Below are 19,420 nucleotides of genomic sequence, written 5' to 3'. Positions count from 1 at the left end.
AAAAATTATTTAGGGAAGATAGTATTACAAATAATATATAATCACTAATGAGATCAAAAAGAGAAATCTTAAGTTCATAGTTAATCTTTGAGAGTAACAAATTATTTAGAATAACAAGATCTAAAATATGTAGGCAAAATAATTTCCGAAAATTTATTCGAAAATATATCTCAAAAACTAACTTCGAAGACTAACTGAAGGATAATATCAAAAATTTAAATTCACTTGCTAAGTTAACAAAACTCCAGAACCTAAATCTCGAATTAACTTTAAAAGAAGATAAATAACTCAAATAAGTTGTTAATTCGATTCAAAATGGAAATCATAATTCTATAATTACTTCTTGAAATTAAGCAAATTATTTTTGAATAGCAAAACCCTAAATCCTAATTTCGAACTAATTATGAATTAGTGATTTAAGAACGAATTTAAGCTAATAAATATACTCAACACTAATTTGAAAGCTGCTGGAAATTAGGTCTATTACAGTTGTTTCTCACTTTGTTGCATAGGTTTAGTTTATCATGCTTTGCCAATCTTTAATATCCCTTTCATCGAATGTCTTTCGAGATAGGATGATAAGATCTTTTGAGTATGTTTATTTTGTGATCTAGTCTTTCTTTCTTCAAGAGTGGTTCTACGCATTTTTCAATGAAGAACCATCAAGCCAACAGACATGTGATCTACCCAAGTTCAGTGAAGAACTCTTTAACGTAAACAACTCTGTTTTATTGCTTCTTAGGCAATAAGTACTTTTACTTCAACTGTTTAGGTTGCTAGTGATGCTTTGTTCGGATTTTCTTATCCAAGCAGTTCACGGATATGTGGAAGACTTTCCTTCTGTACCTCAGAACATAGAAATTAATGTTTAATTTCCCACGCAACAACTCATGGTCATTAATCCATGCTCTTTGGTCCAAACGAGGCCTTGACTCAGAGAACCTTCCTAGTAGCTATTGAGAGTTTCAAGTTTTATACTTGTTGGATTATTTATTCAAATTACCCATGTCCAAGGCTAGGTATAAAACAAAGAGCAAACATGGCACCTATTGGTTTAAGTAAGTTTAGTAGAGGAAAAAGATTATATCAATATATTGAGGTTCAGTTGAAAGGAAGATCTAGAGTATCTATAGACTATGGAGCTAAGTATTCTTTTGAGATTATACTTGAAATGTAGTTTCGTACTACATTGTTTAAATGCGCATTTATTATTCTATATTGTTATGTTTTTATTTCAGGTGATTACTCAGCTTTTTGCTGACGTGTGTGTTTATTTGCTATTTGTGTTTGCGGCCATGTCTTTTTCTTATGGTGGCCCTGCGACGATCCTTTCGGAATTTGTCCTCTATGGTGAGCAGTCAAGATGATTGGAGCATATTGATCGTGAAGGACTGTCTTTAGAAGTTAAAGGAGCTCAACTGTTACCGTTTAGTCTTTTGTGACAGTGGTACGGCTGTAAATAGATCACCTAGTAATTGAGTTGTAATAGTTTGAGTTTTGTAAGCCTTAGCACTTGACAATGTGGTTAAGTGTGGCGGTGATAACTCCGATTTAGGTGTAGATTCCGCAATTTATTATAAAGTCTTTTATATTCTTATTTATTTCTAGTTAGTAAATCGGGGGTGTTACAAAATGGTATCAAGAGCCTAATCGCTCTTTAGGATTGGCGCAGAGATCTTCATATCTCAGCGGTTGAGTTGTCTATGATTAAAATGACTTATTAAGAATTAAGTTAAAAAGTTATAGGACAAGCCGCTTAATTGAAGAGACTATCTCTTTCTACGTGTTCGCTATGTGATTCTTGTAATGAGTCTATATGACTAATTTTGAGTTTGAGGACGAACTCCTTTTTTTTAAAGGGGGATAGTATGTAATGTCCCTAATATTTTATGTCGCAAAGTTTAAGTTTGGTATTTTTTTTTATTTTTGTTCTTTGTTTTAAAAAAAAAATTCTTTAGAATTTGAAACTAAAGTAACAAAGTTTTTCTAAATTAAGTTTCGGGACGAAACTTCTTTTAAGGAGGGTAGATTGTAATACCCTATATTTTTTTACTTTTAGTTTCGGGACGAAACTTCTTTTAAGTGGGATAGATTGTAATACCCCAATATTTTATGATTTCGTAAAATATTTTTAATAGCGAATATAAAATTATAAGTATTATTAAATGATTTTCTGCTTTAAGTTAGTCTCTTTTATTATTTTCGGAAAGTTTGAAAATGCTATTTTAAATTTAGTAGGACTCTTATTATAAGTAATATATATTCTGTTAACCCTAATATTAATTGCTTGATACTCTTAGTGCAACCGTTTTACTTTTCAATAGTTTCTGGTTGCTTGAGATTTTATGAGTTTCGTGAATTGAGAGAACCATATTATCTTTTTGATTGGTTATTTTTTGGAAAGTCAAACCCCAAAATGCAACCACAATTGAACTCGTGAATTCAACTTCCAATCTATTTAAGTTTATAGGTAATTATGTTAATGTCAAATCAATTATTTTGTAATGTGCCTTCTTTTACCCCTTTAACTCATAATATTGTTTTGATTGAAGAATGGTGTTTATAATTTCTTAAAAGTGAGAAAAGGTTGAAAAGATGGATATAGATGAGAACCTCGTCTTATCATTTGAAGAAAATGGTAGATATATTAACATTAAACAAAACACTGAATATAAGCTCAAACAAAATGCCACCAAAATGTGTCAAAGTAAACTCTATAGGGGTATAAACTATCTAGTGGAATCAATAAACATAGTACCAAAGGTCAAATCTTCACGCCCTTGAAAATTTAACTACCCATATACAAAATAAATATTAAAATCCTCCTTACATGATATTTTTGTTGTTTTCTCTTTGAAGCGCTCCCTTATGCAAGACTCAAATTCGAATAAAAAGAACAAGCAGTGAGTATAACAACAACAAAAATTAATTAACATTGAAGAAATAGGTGGGCGTCGGTCATAATAACTCAGACGTTCCACCCTACTTCATTAGAGATATTTTTAATAAAATGTTTATAAAAAATATCAATGAGTAAGAAAATGATACTCAAATCAGATTTAAAGGAAGGACGCGAGAGAAGAGTAGAACCACTTGCTTTTATGGAAGATAGAAGGTAACCATAAACTAAATACAATTTAACCCTGAAACAAAATTAACACATAACTTATTAATCAAATAATTTCGATGAACATCAAAGTTTAACCGAATTAGACAAAGGTGAATCAATAGACATTAAGGAAGGTGTCTCATCGTTGTTACGTTGATGGTGATCCAAAGAGGCAGTGTTGTGGCGTTGAGAATAATACTTAGCTACTTCAAGTGAGAAGATTAAGGTGATGAAGGTGGTGGTTGTAAATGAGTTTCATGGGCTCGTGGTATTCACAATTTCTGGGCATGACAGAGAAGTATTTTTTTTTGTTGAGAGAGTAAGAGACTAAGAGCCAAGAGAAGTCGGTTTTTCTTTTCTTTATAATGTGGATATTGATTGTGTTACTACGTATATATGTGGAGTAGTTTAAAGATTATAATTAAAACTGATTTTGGAGTGTTTAAAATTTGAAATGTAGAGGTGTAAATGGGTTTTTGGAAGAAGTGCATATAAATGGTCCATTGAGATTTTGGAAGCCTCTCATGAAAAAAGGCATTCTTATTATTATACATGATATTTTTTAATTAATTACATATTTTTGTTTCAAATGTATTAGTTTATTAAATTAATAAATAGTGATAGAAAGAGAATTTTAAGTGGGGTATTTATTTATAAAGTAAAACCTAGCCGCTTCCTCTCTCTCTCTCTCTCTCTCTCTCTCTCTCCGCCCCCTTTCTCTTCATTTCTGTTTTGTTTTTGCGTTAGATCTCAATAAAAATTACATATTTTCAGTGTACCCATATCATGAGTTTTCTAGTCTTATATGCACGTTATGCGTGCGTTAAGCTATAAGACCATATGATTTTATTATAATTATAACATTTTATAAAATTGTTTATCGCGTGCATAAATAATATGACTTTGCATGGTTCATTGATAACCCTAATTGTGACTTTCAAAGTATTTATTTTGTCAACTTGTGTCAACAAATTGATAAGTGCATATTGAGATAAAAGAAAAAGAAGCTCAAAGTAAAATACATACATTAGAAAAAAAAAAAGAGAATTTGAAAGAAACCAAAAAAAATATGAAATTGTTTTAAACCCTTAAACATTTTCATGAATTTGTGTTGATTTCGATTCTGCATCGTTGTTTGAGTTGGCATTTTAATATTCACTACTTTGATTCAAATTTTAGGTAAACCAAATAACAAAATTATTAACTTCAACATTAATTTTAATCTATCTCTTTAGGAAACTTTATGTAAGTTGCTTTTTTTTTTTTTTTTTTGGTAAAATAGAAATTTTATTACCAAAAGGATGTAAACAATAATAATCCAGAATGAAACAAAACAAACCACAACTAAGGGTGCACAACCCGCAACCCTGGAAACAAAACAAAAGAACAACTACAAAAGAAACAGAAACAAAGCACAACTTACAACAGAGCCAACTGTACGCAACAGCAACAACAAAGGCCAGCAACCTGTACCAGGCAAATTCCCCAGCCAAACCTGCACAGCAGGACATAACACCTGCAGTAGCAGCACAGGCGCAGAGGCAACAAACATCCACTAACACACCTGCAGACAGTGGCAACAACACTGCAGCCAGATGTCCACCTGCACACAGCAGACCTGGAGCACGCAACACACGCCCACCAACAGCCCAAACACCAGAAGCTGAAGGAAAACACAAAAAAAAAAAAACACAAGATACCAGTATAAAAACAGACTGTAGCAACAACAAACATCAGCAAATCACACACAACCTATAGAACCAGTTGTGTACTTCTGCAGATTCTTCTTCCCATACATTCTAATACAAATCAGCAGCTTAATATCATCACATAATCTCTGAATAGGTTGTTCAATCTTCTGAAATTTTCAAAAGTTCCTTTCTTTCCAAATGTTATATACAGTAATGCTAAGAGCCATCCTGTAGAGTTGGTGATAACTAGCATTAGAGTTATACCCAGTCTGGACAATCTGAATCTCTAACCACCAGCTTGTTGGGGCTCTAGTTATGCCAATCCAGTTCAGAACGTAGGTCCAAACAGCAGCAGAGAAGTAACATTCAAATAAGAGATGAGACAAGGTTTCATCATGTCTTTTGCACAAAATGCATTGTTGGTCGCAAACAACACCAACCTCCAGTAATTGATCACATGTAGCTAATCGAGACAAAATAGCCAGCTGTGTGATAAAAATACACTTAGGGGGCGCAGAGTTGTTACAAATCATCTTCTTCCAACAAACCTTCATTGCATCCCCTCTCAAAGCACAATAAATTTTCCGAATTGCGAAAGTAGAACTCTGAAGTAAACATAAACCATTAGGCAGATTAAGGAAAGTCTTCATAGCACTAAAAACCTTCCTGACAACCCATGAAGCTTGAGGAGGAGCTTCCATGGTTGTAATGTCTCTGGTTTTTATATAGAATGCATGGACCCATCGCACCCAAACCTTATCTTTTTTCTAAGTCAAGTTCCACAAGAGTTTACAAATAGCAGCTTTATTCCAATTCTTCAAGCAAGTAATATTCCAACCACCTGCAGTCTTGGGCAAACAAAGATAGTCCCACGCAACTAAAGCTCTCCTCGAGGCACCTAAGCTCTCCTCGAAGTAATAATTGATGTAAGTTGTTTTATTAATTATTCCTTAAGTTTTTTTCTTCTTCTAAATTTTAAACTAAGATTTTTCTTAATTTAAGTCAATTCCTTAAATTAAAAATTACTTACATACTGATATGATTTCATTGAAAATGTCAATTATTTTATTGAATGAAAATTTATACATCAATTATTACCTTAATTAGCTTCACCATAATTACAATAGTCATTTCAAAATTAGTTGAATCGACCATTAAGTTAGTTTCTTGTATTGTTGGTTATAAGTTGCATAAATTTATGGAATTAATTAAGTAATTAATTAGATTACACCTAATTTTTTACACTTCAATTGTGATTCTTAAAGTATTAGTAGATTACACCCCTTTCTACGAAGAAACCATGATGATGTAATTGAAATTCTTCATATTTATAGTGGTATTGGATATTGGTGCCTGTTGTGCCACAATGAGGGTTTTTTTTATTATTATTTTTTTTTATAAAAAGGGTCTTGAGAGCAACAAAAGAAAGAAATAACACAAATTAGGAAAAATGTAATAAAAATTTATACTTTATGAATAAAAATCATTGATAATGAAAATCATGTTGTTAAAATAAATATGAAAATTAGGTAAATAAAATGTGTAGTAGATAGATTAACTAATACTCATATGTTAATAGAGATGCACATGTATTAATATTATACTAAAAAAATATTAATACCCGTGCATCTATATATTATACTAAAAGAGAGGAAATCAAGGTGGAGCTGACAAATGTCGTTCTCTGATTTTCCTCTCTTATAGATATAAAAAAAATTTAATATTTTTTTAATGTATAATTATTTTGTTAACTTTTACCTCAAAATGTTTGATTTTATTTTCCTCAAACGTAAGAAAAAGATTTCATTCTATACCTGGAGAATATTTTGTAAATTATCTTTTCTATATTTTTGTTAACTCTTAACTCAAAATATTTGATTTTATTTTCCTCAAAAAATATGAAATATATTTCATTCTATACATAGAGAATATTTTGTAAATTATCTTTTCTATAGTTTGGTAACAAATCTAACCAATATAAGATTTTTTTTATAAAAAATTAATCCATTAAAAAAATTTAAGTGCATGTAGTCTAATAATTTGTACTTGCATAATTAAAATACAAATAATTTAGCAAATCAATCAAGTATGATAGTGTATAATTTTTTTTTACAATAACTCTATACTATTGTAACAACAAAATTCGGTAATAATAACCGCCATTGATTGTTATATTTTATACGTAGTATATTTAGCAACTAAATGCGATAATTACCACCGCCCGTGGTAGTAACTTTTTACCTTTTATCTATAGTCTATCTATCTAATTTTCTATCTATCTCTATTACATAAGGGAAGAGAGGAGGGACATTTCGGTAATCCCACTTTTGGTGTCCCCAATGTAAACAACTAAATTACCCCACCCCTAATTTAAACCCCAAGCCTCCATTCCAAACCCTAAATATTTCTTGTATCTTTCACCGCGCAGTCTCTCCCTCTCTCAGCTCCATCGCCCTATCTCTTTTCTTCCGATTTCTTCTACTCCCCCAAAACCTTCTCCCCGCTTCATTCTCTCCTCCGCCTCTCGCCGTTGCCATCACCATTACCGTATGATCTTCTCTATATTTGTCCGCCGAAGCCGTTGAAAACGTCGAAAACAGAGGAAACCGCGACGGAGGAGGTAAAAAGTGGCGCCTATGATGAGTCACTGCCATTGTTAAGGTTCGTTGAAAAGACAACCTCCACATTAGGATCCTGCAATTAAATTCACCCTCCTCGAAATCAAAGTAATTATCTCTTATTTTTAAATTTCTTGGTTTTATATTTCAGTTTTAGGGTTTTAATTCCAATCCCAAATTTAATTTTTTATTTCAGTTTTTGTTGCAGGTTAAAATTGAACGTAATTTGTTGAACTCTTCTAAGTTTCTTCATAAAGAGCTTCGTATTCGAATTTTGTGCAGAGCTATTGAACTTGATAATGCGTTATTGAATTTCGGGTGAGATTTCAACAATTTTGATTAACTTTTCATTTTTTTCGAATTGGTTATGATGATTTTGTTGATTTGATGTGTTTTTTCCGATTTTTGTTTTAATTTCTTAACAGGCCCTCCAATAATCAAATGGGATGACATCTTACCTAATTTTTAGTTTAAAATCTAGCACCCACTATTTAGATCTTATTAGTTTTCGTGCAATATTTCGTCTTTCGATAGGATTTTGAAACCTGTAATAGCATTGAGGAAGTTGCTGCAATGATTAGAGACAAACAAGTTGATGAAGAACAACAATTCAATGTCAATGTCGAAGATCTCTTTCTTCTGATCTCAACGACGAGGTCTCCTTTTCTTTATTTTCTGCTAAATTATGGATTAGTTCATCAATTAGTTACGTTTCATAATTGTTTTTTTTTGTTATTCGATTATCTTGGCAAGTGTTGGTTGAAGGAAATTCGCATAGTCGTACTGTTGTTCTTCATCGTCCTCCATCTGTTAATGCCCTCAATACTTCCATGGTAATTTATTTCTTCCTTATATTTTTTGTTACTCATTTTGATTAATTAATTGTTTATGTAATACTATAAGTTTAATGGAAAAATATTGTAAAAAGGACCATATAAGATTAGATAAACGGTGTAACCAATTCTGGTAGAACTGTTCAAGTTTAGAGGTTTCAAATTTAATTATGGAAGTTTAGGATTCCATTATTTTTTGGTACAAATAAAAGAAATCAAAGGTAAAATTTTGTAGTTAAAGCATCATACTACATTGCTTCCTTGGTGATTTCCATTTCATGAATTAAGGGAATGAAGAGTGTGTATGGGAAAGCATCCCAATTATCTGTTTATGGGTTATGTCAATAACTCACCTGCCTGAAGTTGCTTGAATTAGGGAATCAATGTTAATGCAGATGGAAAAGTGCAAAAAAAGTTGTCTCTAAAAGACCTTCATTTGCAGGTACTTGAGATGGGATTTTCGGTACAAGTTGTACACCAATCTAAAATTTGATAGCCTGCACCAATGATTGAATCCATGGCTCGAAAGGCGTGTAGAAGATTCATTATTTTCAGTTAACTTGGCAAATGGTGTCTGCTAGTGCATATGTTGTGGAAGGTAAATTCAATTTTATTTCGTACATGTCAAAATATATTTGAGGTTGAGCAGGTAATCAAGGCCCTGGACTTTTGTTGTTTCTCGTGTATTACTTGCATAATATAATTATGGTACTTACTTGATATTATTAATAGACTTGGTGCTTTGTGGATAATCCCTGTATATTATATCTTGCATCCATCTATTGTTCTGTGATTGTTGTTTTTTGATCAAGAATTAACCCACATTGTAAATATCAGTTTTCCAATCTCTTTTACTTGCCTGTAGAAATTCTTACAGGAAAGGTATGAATGTATTTACCAAGTTGATATTATAAGTGCATCATTTGAGTTATGTTCGACATGTTTGTATACATTTGGTGCTGCTAATTACTCCAAATATGTTAGCCGTGAGATGAGCAAAGATGAGGCACTTTTGAAGGTTAGGTAATTATATAATGGTGATTTATATTTTAATTCTAGCATTCTGCAATATTGGTTAACCGTTCTTTTATTTGATAAGTTATATTGTCTCCTTTAGATTCCGTAGGAGATACGTATCGTGCTCTATAACCTAAAGGAACTACATCAGAATTTCAGTGAATTCTGGATCGCAAGGTTATACTTTGTTTTGTTTCTTTTCTTACCTCGATTCTCTTTTCCCTTGAATTTGTTGTTCAATATTTTTAGCAATTGCATTACTCTCTTTTTGCGCCTTTATCTGTTTCAAAGTGTTTGGAATTCCTGAATATTTGCCCGCAGAGTTTAGGAACATATGTTAGGAAAATGGTTCATGCATCAAAGGTACGAAGTGAATATTGAGCAACCATTTTCCAAAATAATTCTCAGCATTTTGTTAAAATTGGGGGTAGATTTATGAGACAGTATTCTTAACTGGATTAGCTATTGATTGGTGAAATTTACAACAAATGCATTGAGATTATTAAGATTGTGGAACATGACAGGCACGAGATTCTATGTGAATTCTAACAGTTGAAATTGACTGTTTAGATCTTATTAGATTTTCGTGCAATATTTCGTCTTTCGATAGGATTTTGAAACCTGTAATGGCATTGAGAAAGTTGCTGCAATTATTAGAGACAAACAAGTTGATGAAGAACAACAATTCAATGTCAATGTCTAAGAACTCTTTCTTCTGATCTCAACGATGAGGTCTCCTTTTCTTTATTTTCTGCTTAATTATGGAATTGTTCATCAATTAATTACATTTGATATTTGTTTTTCTTGTTATTCGATTATCTTCGCAGGTGTTGGTTGAAGGAAATTCGCATAGTCGTACTGTTGTTCTTCATCGTCCTCCATCTCTGAATTCCCTCAATACTTCCCTCAATACTTCCATAGTAATTTATTTCTTTATTATATTTTTTGGTTACTCATTTTGATTAATTATTTGTATCCGTAATACTATAAGTTTAATGGAAAATTATTGTAAAAAGGTTCATATAAGACTAAAAAGAAAATCAGGTGTAACCAATTCTCGTAGAACTGTTGAAGTTTAGAGGTTTCAAATTTAAATATAGAATTTTACGATTCAATTAATTTTTGGTACAAATAAAAGAAATCAAAGGTAAAATTTTGTAGGTAAAGCATCATATTGCCTCCTTGGTGATTTACATTTCATGAATTAAGGGAATGAAGAGTGTGTTTTTGTAATTTTTTTTTGTTCAATTTATCATATTTGTTTGTATACTACTACAATACTACACACTTCGGTATGGGAAATCATCCAAATTATCGATTCTGGGTTTCTTCAATAACACACTTGCCTAAAATTGCTTGAATTTGGAAATCAATGTTAATGCAAATAAAAACAAGCAAAAAAAATGTCTCTAAAAGACCTTCAGTTGCAGGTACTTTAGATGGGCTTTTCGGTACAAGTTGTACACCAATCTACAATTTGAGAACATGCACCGATGATTGAAGCTATGGCTCGAAAGGCGTGTAGAAGAGTCATTACTTTCAGTTAACTTGGCAAATAGTGTGTGTTGGTGCATCTGTTGTGGAAGGTAAATTCAATTTTATTTCGTACATGTCAAAATAAATTTGGGGTTCGGTAGGTAATCTAGGTCCTGGACTTTTGCTGTTTGTCCTGTATAACTTGCACAATATACAATTATGATAGTTACTTGATATTATTAATAGACTCGGTGCTCTGTGGATGATCCTTGTATATTGTATTTTGCATCCATCTATTGTTCAGTGATTGTTGTTTTTCGATCAAGAATTAACCCACATTGTAAATATAAGTCTTCCAATCTCTTTTGCTTGCCTGTAGAAATTGTTACAGGCAAGGTATGAATGTATTTACCAAGTTCATATTACAAGTGCATCATTTGAGTTATATTCGACATGTTTGTAGACATTTGGTGCTGCTAATTACTCAAAATACGTTAGTCGTGAGATGAGAAAAGCTGAGGCACTTTTGAAGGTTAGTTAATTATATAATGGTGATTTATATTTTAATTCTGGCATTCTGAAATATTGGCTAACTGTTATTTTATTGGACAAGCTATATTGTTTCCTTTAGATTCCGTAGCAGACATGTATCATGCTCTATAACCTAAAAGAACTACATCAAAATTTCAGCAAACTCTGGAGCTCAAGGTTATACTTTGTTTTGTTTCTTTTCTTACCCCGGTTCTCTTATCCCTTGAATTGTTGTTCAACATTTTTAGCAATTGTGTTACTCTCTTTTTGCGCATTTATCTGTTTCAAAGTATTTTGAACTACTGAATATTCGCCCCCAGAGTTTAGGAACATATGTTAGGAAAATGGTTCATGCATCAAAGGTACGAAGTGAATATTAAGCAAACATTTTCCAAACAATGCTCAGCGTTTTGTTAAAATTAAGGATAGATTTATGTGACAGTATTCTTAACTGGATTATCTGATGCTGGTGAAATTTACAAGAAATGCATTGAGATTATTAAGATTGTGGAACATGACAGGCACGAGATGCTATGTGAATTCTAATAGTTGGAGTCGACATGCACGAGATGCTATGTGTTTATCCACTATTCTGCTTTAATTAACATAACAGTTGACAATTTTATCAATGGCATATATCATCTCTATTACATAAGGGAAGAGGGGAGGGATATTTCGGTAATCCCACTTTTGGTGTCCCCCATGTAAAAGAATATATTACCCCACCCCTAATTTAAACCCCCAGCCTCCATTCCAAACCCTAAATATTTCGTGTCTCTTTCACCGCACAATCTCTCTCTCTCTCTTAACTTCATCGACCTATCTCTATTATTCCGATTTCTTCTACTCCCCCAAAACTGTTCCTCGCTTCATTCCCTCCTCCGCCTCTCGCCGTCGCCATCACCATCACTGTCTGATCTTCTCTATGTTTGTCCGCCGAAGCAGTTGAAAACGTTGGAAACATCGGAAACCGCGACGGAGGAGGTAAAAACTGGCGACTACCGATTAGTTCCCGCCATTGTTAGGGTTCATTGAAAATATGACCTCCACATTAGGATCCTGCAATTCAATCCAGTGTCCACAAAATTCAAAGTAATTATCTCTTACTTTTAATTTTCTAGGTTTTATTTCAGTTTTAGGGTTTTAATTCCAATTCCAATTTTAGTTTTTTTATTTTAGTTTTTTGTTGCAGGTTAAAATTGATCGTAATTTGTTGATTTCTGCTCATTTTCTTCATAAAGAGCTTCCTATTCGAATTGCGCGCAGATCTATTGAATTTGATAATGCGTTATTGAATTCTCGGGAGATTACAACAATTTTGATTAAATTTTCACTTTTTTCGAATTGATTCTAGAAATTTTGTTGATTTGATGTGTTTTTTCCGATTTTTGTTTGAATTTCTTAACAGGCTCTTCAATAATCAAATGGTAAGACATCTTTCCTAATTTCACTTTAAAATCTAGCATCCACTATTTAGATCTTATTAGATTTTTGTGTAATATTTCGTCTTTCTATAGGATTTTGAAACCTGTAATGGCATTGAGGAAGTTGCTGCAATTATTATAGACAAAAAAGTTGATGAAGAACAACAATTCAATGTTAATTGCGAAGAAATCTTTTTACTAATCTCAACAACGAGGTCTCCCTTTCTTTATTTTCTACTTAATTATGGATTTGTTCATCAATTAATTACATTTGATGTTTGTTTTTCTTGTTATTCGATTATCTTCGCAGGTTTTGGTGGAAGGAAATTTGCATAGGGTTACTGTTGTTCTTCATCGTCCTCAATCTCTAAATGCCCTCAATACTTCCATGGTAATATATTTCTTCCTTATATTTTTTTGTTACTCAATTTGATTAATTAAATGTTTCCGTAATACAATAAGTTTAATGGAAAATTATTGTAAAAAGGTCCATATAATATTAAAAGAAAATAGGTGTAACCAATTCTGGTAGAACTGTTCAAGTTTAGAGGTTTCAAAATTAATATAGAAGTTTAGGATTCAATTATTTTTTTGTACAAATAAAATAAATCAAACGTAAAATTTTGTAGTTAAAGCATCATACTCCATTGCCTCCTTGGTGATTTACATTTCATGAATTAAGGGAATGAAGAGTGTGTTTGTGTAATTTTTTTTGTTCAATTGATCATATTTGTTTGTATACTACTACAATACTACACACTTCGGTATGGGAAAACATCCAAATTATCTATTTTGGGGTTCTGTCAATAACTCACTTGCCTGAAATGGCTTGAATTTGGAAATCAATGTTAATGCAGATAGAAACAAGAAACAAAATGTCTCTAAAAGACCTTCATTTGCAGGTACTTTAGATGGGATTTTTGGTACAAGTTGTACACCAATCTACAATTTGAGAACATGCACCGATGATTGAATCTATAGCTCGAAAGGTGTGTAGAAGAGTCATTACTTCCAGTTAACTTGGCAAATGGTGTCTGCTGGTGCGACTGTTGTGGAAGGTAAATTCAATTCTATTTCGTACATGTCAAAATAAATTTGGGGTTCGGCAGATAATCAAGGTCCTGGACTTTTGCTGTTTCTCCTGTATTAGTTGCACAGTATATAATTATGGTAGTTACTTGATATTATTAATAGACTTGGTGCTTTGTTGATGATCCCTGTATATTGTATCTTTCATCCATCTATTGGTTTGTGATTGTTGTTTTTCGGTCAAGAGTTAACCCACATTGTAAATATCAGTCTTCCAATCTCTTTTGCTTGCCTGTAGAAATTCTTATAGGCAAGGTATGAATGTATTTACCAAGTTGATATTATAAGTGCATCATTTGAGTTATGTTCTGCTTGTGTGTAGACATCTGGTGCTGCTAATTACTCAAAATATGTTAGCCGTGAGATGAGCAAAGCTGAGGCACTTTTGAAGGTTAGTTAATTATATAATGGTGATTTATATTTTAGTTCTGGCATTCTGCAATATTGGCTAACCGTTATTTTATTGGACAAGTTATAATGTCTCCTTTAGATTTCGTAGAAGATACGTATCGTGCTCTATAACCTGAAGGAACTACAATAGAATTTCAGCGAATTCTAGAGATCGAGGTTATACTTTGTTTTGTTTACTTTCTTACCCCAGTTTTCTTTTCCCTTGAATTGTTGTTCAACATTTTTAGCAATTGTGTTTCTCTCCTTTTGAGCCTTTATCTGTTTCAAAGTCTTTTGAACTACTGAATATTTCCCCCCCGAGATTAGGAACATATGTTAGGAAAATGGTTCATTGATGAGCGACATTTATGTCGCTCTTAGCTTAGGATTTTATGTTAGTTTTTTTTACTTTTTTATAGTTTTTAATAGCTTTTTGTGTGATTTTTATAAGTTTCGTTCCATCTTGTGCTTTATAGGCGATTATGATGAAAAGTGATGGAAAACAAGTAGAATCAAGCCAAAACAGGGCTTGTGCGATCGAGTGGTGTTTTGTGCGCCCGAGCAGAGGAGTGCAAATGAGTATAAGGAATATCCAGTTCTGTGCGATCGAACGTGCTCTGTTGTTCGGTCGCACAGGATTGATTTTTGGAGTCATAAGGTCTCTAATTTGGGATGCGATCTCAGAGCCTTCAATTCGACAGCACAGGTTTTGTGCGACAGAACGTGCTCTGTTCTTCGGTCGCACAGGTTTGGTTTTTGGAGGCAGAATGTCCCTAATTTGGGATGCGACCGCACAAGACTCTCTACTCGACCGCACAGGAGTTGTGCGCCCACACAAGACATTTCGTTCGAGAGAATCGTGCTGCAGAGGAATTATGAGCCAAAGAAACCCCATTCGACCGAACAGGGTTCTTCGTTCGGTCGCACATGACGAAGGAAATGTTCTTCGCTGCCTTCGCTCGCACAAGACCCAGTATGTGCTCGAATGATTCTTTTATGTTCGGTCGCACAAGAGGTCTGTGTGACTGAATGGTTGCGCGGGCTGCTCTTATTCGAATTTTGGCTTCTATTTGGGGAAACATATAAATAGATTTTTCGATTTTTTTGTTAAGAGTAGAATTTTAGTTGATAATTTTAGATTCTAAAAGTTAGTTTTTCAGCATTTCTAGAGAGAGAAACTCTCCTCCATTGAAGCATCAATTTGTAATTCTCTAAACTCTTCTTCTAATTTTGTGCAATTCAATTCAATTTCTTAATTCTTGCTTTTGTTTTGATTGTTGATTGTTCTATAATTCCTTCAATTCTTGAATTCTTCTTGATTTTACTTAGTTACTTTGATTCTTAATTCTCTTGTTGATTGTTCAATTGATTGTTCTAGTCTTTGATTCTCTCTTCTTAATCCTTCAATTTCATGCTTGCTAGTGTAGAATTAATGGATTTCTTGATTCCTAGAATGGCTAGTGAGTAGATTTAGGTTAGGGAAAGGGGAGAATCTAGGGGCCTAATTAGGGGAATTTGATGATTTAATTGATTAATGATTGATGTGATTAAATTGATTTAGTGGTAGGATTTTCCATGATCAATTGATTAGTAGTTGCAAATGCTAGTTGGTTGAGTTAGATTGGAATGTATGATTTAGTTTTGGCAAGACATTGTGAACCTAGTTCATGCAAGTCAATGATAGCACCTATTATATGCTTGCTAATCTAGCTTAGGACTATGCGAAAGCTTTCCATAGGCTAGGTTGCTTCGCGTGCTCTATCCGAGAGGTGGCGAGTATGTCATTAGTTTTCATTCCCCTAAGTGCTATTTCTTTGCATCATTCATGATTACTATATGGTAGTTCATTTCCCCCAATTTCCCTAGACTATCCCCAACTCCCTAACGTTTAGCTTTCTTGATTCAATCTTGTTTAATTGTTTAGTTTAGCATCTTAGTGATAATTCAAATCAAACCTCTTGTTCGAATTAGCTTGACATTTAAACTCAAGAACCATCGTTTCTTTGGGACGATCCCTTTACTTGCCACTATAGTTGATATAGTTGGTTAGTCTAGTGGTTTATAAATTTTGTTTGATTATGGCGTTGATCTTTCAACGACGGAAAAACGCCTTATCAAAATGGCGCCGTTGCCGGGGAACGGTTGTTGTTTTTTAGTTTAAGTTGAGACTAGTTCATCATTAGAAAATACAAAAACATTGCAATTTCGCTTAGCTTTCTTTTTCCTTGGCATTGCTCACGGTTTTTCTTGAGTTTGTATGCTTGTTAGGGGGCGTGCTCGTCAAAGGACCCTCCATCCTCTTGACCTTGAATTGGAGAGGACACTTAGGAGACAAAGGCGTGTACGGTCTAGCTCATCAAGCAATAACAGATTCGCATCGTTGAGTGTTGGTGAGGAACAACAAGAGAGTGAGCAAGTTTTTGAGAACATGGCGCTCCCGGTTAAGAACTTGGGAATACCGGGGGCATTCGAAGCTACATGTGGTATTCAAGCCCCAACAACGGGTGCCAACAACTTTGAGATCAAGCCCGCCTTGATCAATTTGGTGCAAAGCCACCCCTTTTGTGGGAAGAGTAATGAATCACCTCACGAACATCTCAAACAATTCGAGCACTATTGTGACACAATCAAGCACAATGGTGTCACATCGGATTATGTGAGGTTGACATTGTTTCGGTTCTCTCTACTTGGGCGAGCAAGTGATTGGCTTGACAAGGAGGTCAAGCCCAACTCACTTCGCACTTGGACCGAAGTGACAAGTGCATTCTTAAACAAGTTCTATTCGCATGGGAAGACGGCGGAGTGTCGCCACAAGATTCAATCCTTTGAGCAAAAGCGAGATGAGTCACTCTTCGAAGCTTGGGATCGTTTTAAGGAGTACCAAAGGGAATGCCCTCACCATGAGATTCCTAAATGGTTGTTGCTCCAAACATTTTACTTGGGGTTGAGTCCAAGTTCGAAGACAAGTCTTGTTGCGGGCGCGGGAGGCCCCATTATGAATAAAACTGAGGATCAAATAGAGGAAATCATTGAGGATGTAGTTCAAAACTACCAATGTTGACATGTAGGCACAAGGAATTATGATGGGAAAGGTAGGAGTGAAGATGGTAAGGGTTCGGTGTACGCCATAGAGCAAGCACGGATGATAGAGAAGCTTACCTCACGCTTGGAGAAGCTCGAAAACACACCAAGCCAATCGCCATCACCGTCTACAACCCCTCCTCCCTCGGCCACTCTTCTCTCTAAAGGGAAGGGAAAGGTTAGTTCTTATGGCTCAATGCCTCCGGGAACCTTCTTTTGCGAAAATTGCCAAGACTATACTCATTCCCCCGATGCATGCCCCTTGGTTCATAACTTGTCATTTGTGGATTATGGCCCTTCGTATGAAGGCAAGTTTGATGTAGAGTATGCTAATGCCATAAATGAGAGGTCTAGGAATGATAACCCTAACAATCCTAATTTTGCTAGGCAACCTAGAGGGCCCTCCATGTATGGTCCCCACCAAGGCTATGGCCAAGGAAGTGGGTATGATAGCCAAAACGAGGTGGCTATAGAGCACAAGGCTATCAAAGCCAAGCGCCCTATGGTCAATCTCGAGGTTTTGGCAATCAAGGCCAATACAACCGAGGGAGTTATAATCCCAACCATCAAGGTGGAGGGGGTTATAACTACTCTTATGGGCAATTTAGGGGTGCCTCAAGTGGGGGTTATCCTTTGAACTCGGGAGGTCCTTATGGTGCATCTTAATTGCCAACTCCCGGATTCAATGGACCGAGGGCCTTTGGCAACCAATATCAAGAAAACCTTAGTGGTTATGGCATTGCACCTCCACCACTCCCGCCTCTCAAGTCTAATCTTGAGGCTCTCATGGAGTCGTTTGTGGGGGCGCAAGCCAAGAAGAATGTCGAGTTTGAGGATGGATACAAACAATCCAACACTCACTTGAAGATGATTGAGACCTAACTTGCTCAACTAGCTAGCACTATCAAAGAGCAACAAGTGCATACAAGTCTCCCACCCCAAGGTCAACCTCCTAAACAATTGTATGCCATTGTGACAAGGAGTGGGAAGACCTTAGATGATAGTGCTACGCATGTTGAAGCTCCTAGCTCTAGGGGTGAGAGTTCTATGGGAAATGAGTCCTCGAACCGTGATGATGCGGAAGAGAAGTCTCATGTCGACGACATGAGTGATGATGATAAGTCGAAGGAGACTCCTCTTCCTCCTCTCCCAACTCCTCCTCCCCCCTATCCCCAAAGAGGTAAAAGGCACAAGTTAGATGTACAATTCTCAAAATGTCTTGAGGTTCTTCGAAAATTGCATATCACCCTCCCCTTTATGGATGTGTTGAAACAAATGCCTACCTACTCAAGATTTGTTAAGGAAATCTTGAATGGGAAGCGGAATTGCGACATAAAGGAGACGGTGAACCTCACCGAAAATTGTAGTGCTATCATCCTTAACAAAATGCCACCCAAACTCAAAGACCCGGGAAGTTTTTCTATCCCTTGTGCTATTAAGGAGCTTGAAATAAGCAATGCCTTGTGTGATTTGGGTGCTAGCGTTAGTATACTACCTTATTCGGTGTTTGCCAAGCTTGACGTTGGAGATCTTGTCCCAACCAACATCACCTTGCAACTTGCCGACCGTTCGGTCAAGTATCCTATTGGAAAGGTTGAGGATGTTCCCCTACTAGTTGGCGAGCTTACTTTCCTTGTGGATTTCGTCGTCTTGGACATTGATGAGGATGCCCATACACCCATTATCTTGGGGAGGCCATTTTTGGCCACCGCGGGTGCTCTTATCGATGTGCAAGAAGGACTAATCACTTTGAAAGCGGGAGATGCCAAGGCTAGTTTCAAGATTGCAATTGATGAACATTGTTGCTCTAAAATGAAAAGTTGCATGAAAGTTGACACTCTTGCTTGTGTTGAGCACAATCATTCTTGTGCCATTGCTTCTAACAATCCTTGTGTTCTTGAGTGTGATTTTGAGATTGATAGGAAGGTGAAGAAGGATGTGCACGAGAGTTCCTTTGTGCAAGGAGATCCCTATGATGACGTCATTACCATTCCCGACACATTCGGGATGGATCTTGATGATGAAAAGTCACTCACTCCGGCATCTAATGGTAAGAAGTGTATTATCAAGAAGTCCAAGCAAGGCTATCCTATGCCTCAAAGGACTTGGTTTGGTCCCCACTCATTAAGTGGTGGTTTGGGTAAGTGGTTTGTGCCCAAGG

At 34.9% G+C, this 19,420-nt stretch overlaps 1 pseudogene; it reads right to left on the bottom strand.

Annotated features, from left to right (window-relative positions):
* Window positions 1-16,991: 16,991 nt before the first annotated feature.
* Window positions 16,992-17,085, bottom strand: LOC130464596 (uncharacterized; annotated as a pseudogene).
* Between the last annotated feature and the right edge of the window lie 2,335 nt (window positions 17,086-19,420).

Source organism: Spinacia oleracea, chromosome 6 (genome assembly GCF_020520425.1).
Source record: "Spinacia oleracea cultivar Varoflay chromosome 6, BTI_SOV_V1, whole genome shotgun sequence".
Lineage (NCBI taxonomy): Eukaryota > Viridiplantae > Streptophyta > Magnoliopsida > Caryophyllales > Amaranthaceae > Spinacia > Spinacia oleracea.
This window is presented reverse-complemented; position numbering and strand designations above follow the sequence as displayed.